This window comes from Arvicanthis niloticus, chromosome X (genome assembly GCF_011762505.2).
Source record: "Arvicanthis niloticus isolate mArvNil1 chromosome X, mArvNil1.pat.X, whole genome shotgun sequence".
NCBI classification, from domain to species: Eukaryota; Metazoa; Chordata; class Mammalia; order Rodentia; family Muridae; genus Arvicanthis; species Arvicanthis niloticus.
This window is the reverse complement of record NC_047679.1, coordinates 99,043,677-99,052,447: the sequence shown is the minus strand read 5'-3', so window position 1 is coordinate 99,052,447 and position 8,771 is coordinate 99,043,677. Positions and strand designations below refer to the sequence as shown.

Here is an 8,771-nt window from a genome sequence, read left to right as displayed (position 1 = left end):
AGTCACTATAAGACTAGAAAGGCCCTAAATATCTAGCCTAATGACATCCAGTTCCTGTCTTGGTGTGGGAATATTGGGAGCCCTGGTGCCAGAGTAGGAGTTTTTCTCTCATCAAGAGGCTAACCTCAGACTTCTGGTAAACTAACTCAGTTGCAAATCTGCACATGGTTGTTCCTGTCCTTTCCTGTCTGTCTTTGTACACCTTGAAACTACTCTTGACAAGGTGTTCGGGAACTGATGACTGTCTTTCTCATTCTGAACAACTTTGGAAAGACCCCGTTTAGGGCTTGAGACTGTGGCCACATTGGCAGAGTGCTTGTCTAGAATGCATAAAGCCCTTGCTTAGAGTGTTCCAACTCCTGAAAACGACTGGATGTCCCTCTCTGTGATGCCTCTTCTTACATGATGACCCAAGAATCAGAAGCAACTGTGGAGAGATGGGTTTAATGCCATGTCACTCAAAACACACTCTTTCAAAGCAACAACAGAAACACCACATTTGTTCTATCAATCAGTTCTGATGTCTTTATTTTACTGTAAAACAGTGAGGAATGTACTTGAGTCAATTAATAAGTTTCAGAGATGACTGATTCAAATAATATTAATTAAATCTATGGTGTGTGCACAGTGTTAGGAGAAAAGCAAAGGAAGCTTGCCCCACGTCAGCCTGCACAGGATAGTCTCCTGTTACTTTTGAGTTGAATGTTCACTTGTCTGCCCCCCTGAATCCTGTGACTGGCCTTGATGAAACTGAGGGCAAAATTGGGAATCTATTTATTTCAAATACAAGTGCTTAGGGAATAAAGATGCAATAGCATGTCATTGGAAGGGAACAGGCATCTACAAGTGGCTCCAGGTCAAGGGTGGTACACTAGGGCTCCTGTGCCATCTTCAGAGAGAGGTGGGGTTGGTTCCCGAAGAAGCACCTCCACTCATCCCTGACTGACTCTGTCCTCTCCTGAAGTCCTCTCTCCTCTTCTCAAACCATCTCTACAATGAGACGGAAGAGGGATTTGTTCTGTTTCATAATTAGGATTATAAATCAGAAAACATATCATGTATTATTGGTTGCCTTCTACAATTTACATCAATATAATTTATATTAATATTATCTTGCCCAGAAGGACCTGGCTTCTCACTGCTGTAATTCTGTAAGGGGAAGAAAGGCTGGTAGAAGGAACAGGGCTTGCCTAGAATGTGGGAGAGCCAGGCTTCTGGCCCCAGCATTGCAAAATAGTTCATGGACAATTACTGCACACCTGGCTTCTCTGTCTCCTCTCCTAGAGCCCTCTGCAGATACTTATCAGCACTCTCGGGCAGATGCAGCTGCATGGTCCCAAGAGTCCTTTTGATGGGTGACCTAATCCTTATGGCTTCACTAGGCACTAGCCTGAGGACCAGATATTTGGAATGTGTCCTTTCCACATTCCCACAGGTCCCTGTTTAACTTATAAGCTTTCTGAGTGCTGGGCTCTGCCTGGGATCTATCATACATTCAAATTGTCCCTTAAGGTACATTGCATTTGAAATGTGTGCAGTCTGAGTAGTGAGCCTTCTAATCTTATTTCTACCCACAGAGACCACAGATCTGGAAAAGTATTTTGAGGCGCCAGCAGAGATGGCCCAAAGATTAAGAGCACCTGTGGCTCCATAGAACCTGAATACCATTCCCAGAAGCCATGGCTCCTGGCTAACAATGACTTGTAACTCCAACTATGGGCATCCAGAATCCTTCAGTAACAGGACCTGAAGAAAGTTCTCGAATGGCTGTGTTGTTAAATAACTTTTTGTTTCTTACTCACGTGCAATTTGACCTCAGTCACACCCATCCACCTTGCCAGCTCTTTTCTGAGACAAAAAATGACAGATGTTCAATATTTGGTACCACAGATGAATAAGCATAAGGGACACTTTACATTTATGAAAACAATTGTCTCAATCTCCTAAGCTCTAGGATACTTGATTTCTACACGTGAGTTTCTTTCATTAGCAACATGCTATCAATAGACATAAAAACCTAAGACTATATCTAATAACACACTTGCAAAACACTAATGGAGACAGAAAAACTGCTCTTAAGATTGGCTGTGGTGGAGCTTAAAGCTGTCTCACATTAACACAATACAAAGTAAGAGTTACAGAAACAAGTGCACACTTGCAAGACCTGGGTGAGGAGCTCTGCAATGATGGAAGGATAAAAGAAATAAAAGATGACTTCCTGGACATCATATGAGGACTCCTACCATTCAGTGAGCACATAAGGATGTCCTGCGTGGTGATCATCAGGAAAAGGACATGTTACATTGCTTCATTTACTGTGTGAGTGTGGACGTGCATCAACATTTGTGTTGCTCTGTGTGTATGTGTGTGCGTGTGTGTGTGTGAGTGTGCATGCAGGTGCCCACACTTTCATGTGGCCATACTATCCTTGTGAAGATCAGATAAACTATTGAAAGACTAGGTCATCTCTTGGTCCCAGGCCAGCATGGCCTTTTACTTGCTGATCCACCTCTGGAGTCCGGAGAAATGAAATGTTAAATCACACTACTCACAAAAGAAATGTTTCAAAATCTCTCAGTGTTTGCTACACAGTTCTGAATTCCCAGGAGGAGGGAGACATAAACAAGGGGTTCCCTGTAAGTTCCAGGCTATCTCTGCTAGAGGTGGGAGATCCTGCAGAACACAGTCAGAAAGAAAGGGATAGAAATAAAAAACTAGGCCTGAAGTAGCAGCAGAAAAATGTCCTGGCGAGTGGGCTGGCTTTGGTCACATAAAGACAGATGACCTTGAATGACCTCTTCAAGTACTGGGGTACAGACAAGCCTGGTTTGAACAACCACTTATTTTTGTGTGTTGAATTAGGGATTTTTCTCTGCAGCTCAGGTCACCAGAAACTCACCACCATAGCCCATGCTTGGCCTTCTCAGTGCTGAGATTACAGGCAGAGACCACCATGCCCAACACTGAGGCTTGTCTTTATGGACAGTTTTCTTTGGGCAGAGCATAAATTTTGAAAAAGTACTAGAAACAGCAGTAAAGAGAAAGGTGAAGACAATGTGTTTATAGTAGAAAACATAGAGGGAAATACACAGGATATAAAAATGTATCAGCACATTGACTGACTGTCACCCTCTGTCATAGGAACCACATCTGGGCTTCTGAGGCCTGTCCTAAGAGGACCTCACTTAGATCAGCAGACACTGACAGACTGTTACTTTCTCCAAGTAGATCCTACAGGAGAAGGGCTCCACTGCCTTTTGCAGAGCTCCCACTCCCACCACAGAACCCTAGGACGGCAAGGCAGGGGTCTGTCAGACTGTATTACTTCCCTTAGTTTAGCCTTAGTTCTAGAAGCAAAATGGAGGCAGACAAGATTACTCAGCAGAGAAACCTGCTTGCAGGGGACAAGCCAGTTGAACTGATTTTCCAGTTCAGGACACCCAGCCTGGAACGGGAGAACCAAGTCCTTCAAGTTGTCCTCTGACCTCCAAATGTTAGCCCCAGAGCCCTGACTTGAAGAAGAGACCCCTCCAGACCAAAAATCCTACTTAAAAGTAATTTAAAGTTTCTAATAAATGAAGACAAGGACAGATGCAGAGCGCCACAGGCATCTCTGTACCAGCTTGCTCCCTGCTAAAAAGACTGGATCCACACAATGTGCTTACCTGTCTTTAGCACTGAGATAGTGATTTCTCTGGAAAAAGCGTTCCAGCTCCTGCAGGTGTAGTCCTGTAAATCTGTCCCGGAGGCGGCGGTGAGACACCAGCACTGGCACAGGCTTTATGGTGGACACCAAAACTGGCAAGGGTTGTATGTTGGGTACTTCAGTTGATGTGGGCAGTACACAGGCCATCTGGCCTGCTGTAGTCTGTTCAGCAGGAGCTGGTGTAAGTGGTGGGCTAGACTCCTTAACTGTTATAGGGTGTGCATTGGACACAGGAACTGGTGTATGCTGTGACTGATGCACACTGATTGGCATAGGCTGTACTTGGGGCACAGTAACAGGCATAGACTGAGCCTGTGGTACAGGAGGAGGCAAAGGCTGTACATGGGGCACAGGCACCTGCATATTCTGTGCATGAGGCAGAGTGACTGGCATAGTTTCTATGTGTGACACATTAACAGGCATAGACTGGGCCTGTGGCATTGGAACAGGCAAAGGCTGTACATGGGGCACTGTAACAGGCATAGGGTAACCATGGGGAACAGGACTATGCATAGGCTGTGTGTGAGGCACAGTGGTTGACATAGGCTCTACATGGGGCACAGGAATGAGCACAGGCTGTACACAAGGCACCTTTAGGGACACAGAGTGTACCCAGGATCCCGAATGTGGCATTCACAGGACACGGGGCATCAGAACTGGCCCAGGCTGCACATCCACCGTGCCCCACCTACACTCCGGGACTGGCTTCTGAGGCAGAAGCTCATTCTTCTGCCTACTGCTAATGGCACCTTCTTGGGTCCAGTCATCCCTGCCACCCGAAGTGTCTACAGCAGAAGGATTTTCTCCATACCTCCCCTTTCTCCTCCATACCCTCAGTTCTTTTACTCCTCCCCGTTTTGGTGCTGAGGCTCCCAGCCCAGGCAGGGGACCGGTCACTCTCTTCCCCATTTCTCTCCTCTCCAGCGCCCAAGACCAGCTGTGCTTTCACACCTGAAAGCGAGGATAGAGAGAAAGATCAAGTGACAGGACATAGGGTGGTGCAAAGCGGCCATGATGTCAAGGCACGTGAAGCCTGCAGCACACAGATTCTGTCCAGGCAGCTCTGAGTGACACCCATTTCCTTATGGATATGGCCAACCCACCACTCCTAGCTTGCACTGACCTTTCTCCTCTTTCTCGTCACGTTCCACATGGCCTAGATAGGTGATATTTCCATGCTTCATGACCCGAATCCTATCAAGTCCGTAGAAATCCGCCGTCTCTTGAGCCTCTCCAGACTCTGAGCTGGAGCCCCCTAGAGTTCCAGGAGGAGACAGCTACTACAGTGAGAAGGATTCTCTTCTACCCTAGGGGAATGTACCCTAGGTTATGTCATCCAATCAGGGCGCCCATTCCTAGCTTCCGGGCTTGACTGACAGTTGCTATTGGTTGAGCCTCTGAGGAGTAAAACTGAGAGCATTTTGGAGCTACATTGGATCTACTGTTCTTGTTGATAGAGGCAAGGAAGATGTAGATGAAGCCCTTCAATTTGCAACTTGGCGAGTCCTTTTGCCCTTGTGAAGTAACTTCCTAGGGAAGTGGACCATGTAAGAGAAAGTAACAGTAGATCTCCCAGTAGTTCTAGAAGCCTAGAGAAAGATGCAGAAAATAACTCTTAATCTATGGGAAGTGATTAACAGGCTCGGATCACTTTAAGACTAGAAAGGCCCTAAATATCTAGCCTAATGACATCCGGTTCCTGTCTTGGTGTGGGAATATTGGGAGCCCTGGTGCCAGAGTAGGAGTTTTAAACAAACAAACAAACAAACATAAAGCCCTTGCTTAGAGTGTTCCAACTGCTGAAAACTACTGGATGTTCCTCTCTGTGATGCCTCTTCTTACATGATAACTCAAGAATCAGAAGCAACTCTGGAGAGATGGGTTTAATGCCATGTCACTCAAAACATACTCTTTCAAAGCAACAACAGAAACACCACATTTGTTCTATCAATCAGTTTTGATGTCTTTATTTTACTGTAAAACAGTGAGGAATGTACTTGAGTCAATTCATTAGTTTCAGAGATGACTAATTTAAAATATATTAATTAAATCTATGGTGTGTACACAGTGTTATGAGAAAAGAAAAGGAAGCTTGCCCCATGTCAGCCTGCACAGGATAGAGTCTCATGTTATTTTTGAGTTGAATGTTCACTTGCCTGCCCCATGAATCCCATGACTGGCCTTGATGAATGTGCAAACCAAGGGTTGTATTGAACTCATCAACATGGAAGGAGGCAGTACTGACTGAAGACACACCCACAGCCCACATAAACAAAGGAGGCCTTCCTTGAACATGTTTCTGTTCCCACATTGTCAGAACCTAGGTGTGGTCAGCATAAATGTGAGATGCAAAACTCATTCCCTGCAAATAAAGTGAAAGCATGTAAACAATGTGATATGCAGGGGTCACTGAGGGTGACACTGGATTGCTGTTTCCAGCAGAAAGATCTCTTTACCAATCTGTTTGCATCTTACTTAGGGAATGGTTTGCATCTACCTTCCACAATCAGAAAGAAATATAGTGAAATTCTCATCTTTATTGTTACTGTGTTGCTAACAGAGAAACAGTGGCTTTCCCCCGTGAATGGCAAGCCTGTGACTCCACACAGCCCATCTCCTTGTGGCTCCTGGAGGTTGGTACCCTAGGGCTCCTCTGGGTCCATCATGCAAATGTGGTCCTGGATCCCTAGGGCTCCTCTGGGTCCATCATGCAAATGTGGTCCTGGATCCCAGCCGGTGTGCCCCTGAGCACTGCTTTCTTCTCCCTGGCCCTCTGCTTGGCTCTCCTATTGTTAAACCACATCTGAAAGCAGAGGACAACATGCAATGTCTCAGCATGCTGAGTGCTTTGCTAGAGAGGACACATGCTCTATCAGCCACTGGCATTCAAACCCCACAGCAGACAGAAGGTTTGTCAAGATGATCAGACTCCTTGGCCTGTGGCATCAGGGTGCCTTCAGTGTTGGAGAACATGGCTGCACTCTGTGTAACTTTACCTTCTACACACAAGCCTGAAAACAGCAGCAGCTATCACTAGTTTACAAAGTCACAGCCCTCTCCCACTGAAACCAACATGGACAGCAGCAGTTATGTACTGAGTTCTAGAGAAGACTGAGCAGGACACGTGGACATTAAAAAAATTTCCAAAGTGTACTTTTACTGGTACCATATTCCCCATGTTGTTGTACCTGTCATAAATTCAATAGTGTTGGTTCTTATTGTTTCATTCATTAGACAAGTTTTCAAGGGTGTTAGCATTCTGTGTAAGCTCCACCCCACAGCTGTTTGGCTACAGAGAGGTCTGCTCATCCCCACAGTTACCTGGCAACAGCCAGGTAGGCCTGACTCACTATAAAAGGGGCTGTTTGCCCCCTCCTCCCTCTCTTGCTCTCTTGTTCTCTTGTCTACTTGTCTACTTGCTCCTCACCATTTCCTCCTCACTCCCCCCTTTCTTCCACCCTCTCTATCCATGTGCTCTAGTCTGGCCTCTTCTCTTCTGCTTCTCTACTCTCTCTGCCTTTCTGTGCCTCTACTACCTTCATGTGTCCCATCCCTATGCTCTGAATAAACTCTGTTCTATACTATACCTTCTTCTGCCTGGTACCTCAGGGGGAAGGGATGCCTTGGCATGGGCAGGCTGATGACACATCCCCTTCCCACATACTTGCATACACCCCTATAGATCATAGGTCTATAGATCATCTCTCCCCTGTATCTTTTCAGAAACACATCAGAGGGCATTTACTCTTGCTCTCTTCCCTTGCTGTTGGGACAGTGTTGGTCTTGTGGTCAGGTGGAGACAACATCTGAACTAAAATCAATCCTTCAAGTTAAACTGCAGTGCTGCTCTCATGCAAACTCACAAAGGAGGAGGAACCCCTACCACTACCACATATAAGCATGCACATACATGTGTTCTATGTGTAAAGAATTACAGAGTCAATGCTGTGTAAATACCTTGGATTTGCACACAGAGTGCAAACACAGTATAGATCTCTTTCCTCCAGGAAATCAGGTACCCTCCATAACTGGGAAATAGCATAGCTATATTATAGGAGTAACTCTTTCTTTGGATCATGAATTCAGTGATGTCCATCAAAGGAAGAGAGCAAGCACACACACTGGTCAACACCCAGGACAACTCAGACCATGACCCATAGATTGATATAGATGGACCGCACCGCACATTGCTTTCTCAGATCTCCTGACCTGCACCTTGGCTTCAGGCACATTCATGTTTCTGGCAAGCTCCCCTCTGTGTAGAGAAAGCCAGAAAGATCATTAGCTCACATCATGAGGAAGGACAGAGGATGGGAAAAGTGTGTGCCCCTTCCTCCTGCCCAGATCCACATGGACACTCAGCTGGCTGACAAACCAGGCTCCTTCAACAAAGGGCTCCACATGCTCACAGTGTTTCAAGTGCTGTGCTATACCTGGTTGGTCAAAACAATCTGTAACAACTTTAGTTAGCTCACACTGATAATTTTAACAGAGTATTTCATAAGTGGACAGAGGAACAGTATTCTATAATGAACCTGTTATGAACCGTTTGAAGATAGGAATGTGTTGATTTATAAGAAAAGCAGGGATATGACACATACCTTGTGAGCACATGTGGGTACTGAGATTCTTGGAACATGGTCCCCATCTCCTGCACCTGCCTTTGTGTGAAGTAGAACTGGATCTGGTGCCTCCTGCCCTGGCAATAAGGAACCACACCAGCAGGAAGGCTGGCTCCTCCTCCTCAGGCTCCATGGGCTCCTGGTTCCTCTGCTCACTTTCAAAATCCAGGTCGTTGTCAGGGACCTGGTTATTGTTCAGTTTTCCCTGTTGGTTGTCACTGTCTTCCTGGCTTTGATGGTCACCACAGGCAATGCCACCTGGTGACACTGCTGCCCCTGTTCAGTGTGGGGGCCTCTATCCCCTCACAATCCTCCAGATAATGGTAGCAGTCTTCACAGTAGTCTAAGTGTTGTGGATCCATGGCTGCTGCTCTTCAGAAGCCTAGAGGCCTGCCCTTTGCCGGTGTTTTTGGCCGTGGACCTGCCTGGGGGCTTTCAGCACA

At 46.2% G+C, this 8,771-nt stretch overlaps 1 pseudogene; it reads right to left on the bottom strand.

Moving 5' to 3' along the window:
• Nucleotides 1-4,339: 4,339 nt before the first annotated feature.
• LOC117695104 (paired mesoderm homeobox protein 2A-like) lies at nt 4,340-8,354 on the bottom strand (annotated as a pseudogene).
• Nucleotides 8,355-8,771: the final 417 nt, after the last annotated feature.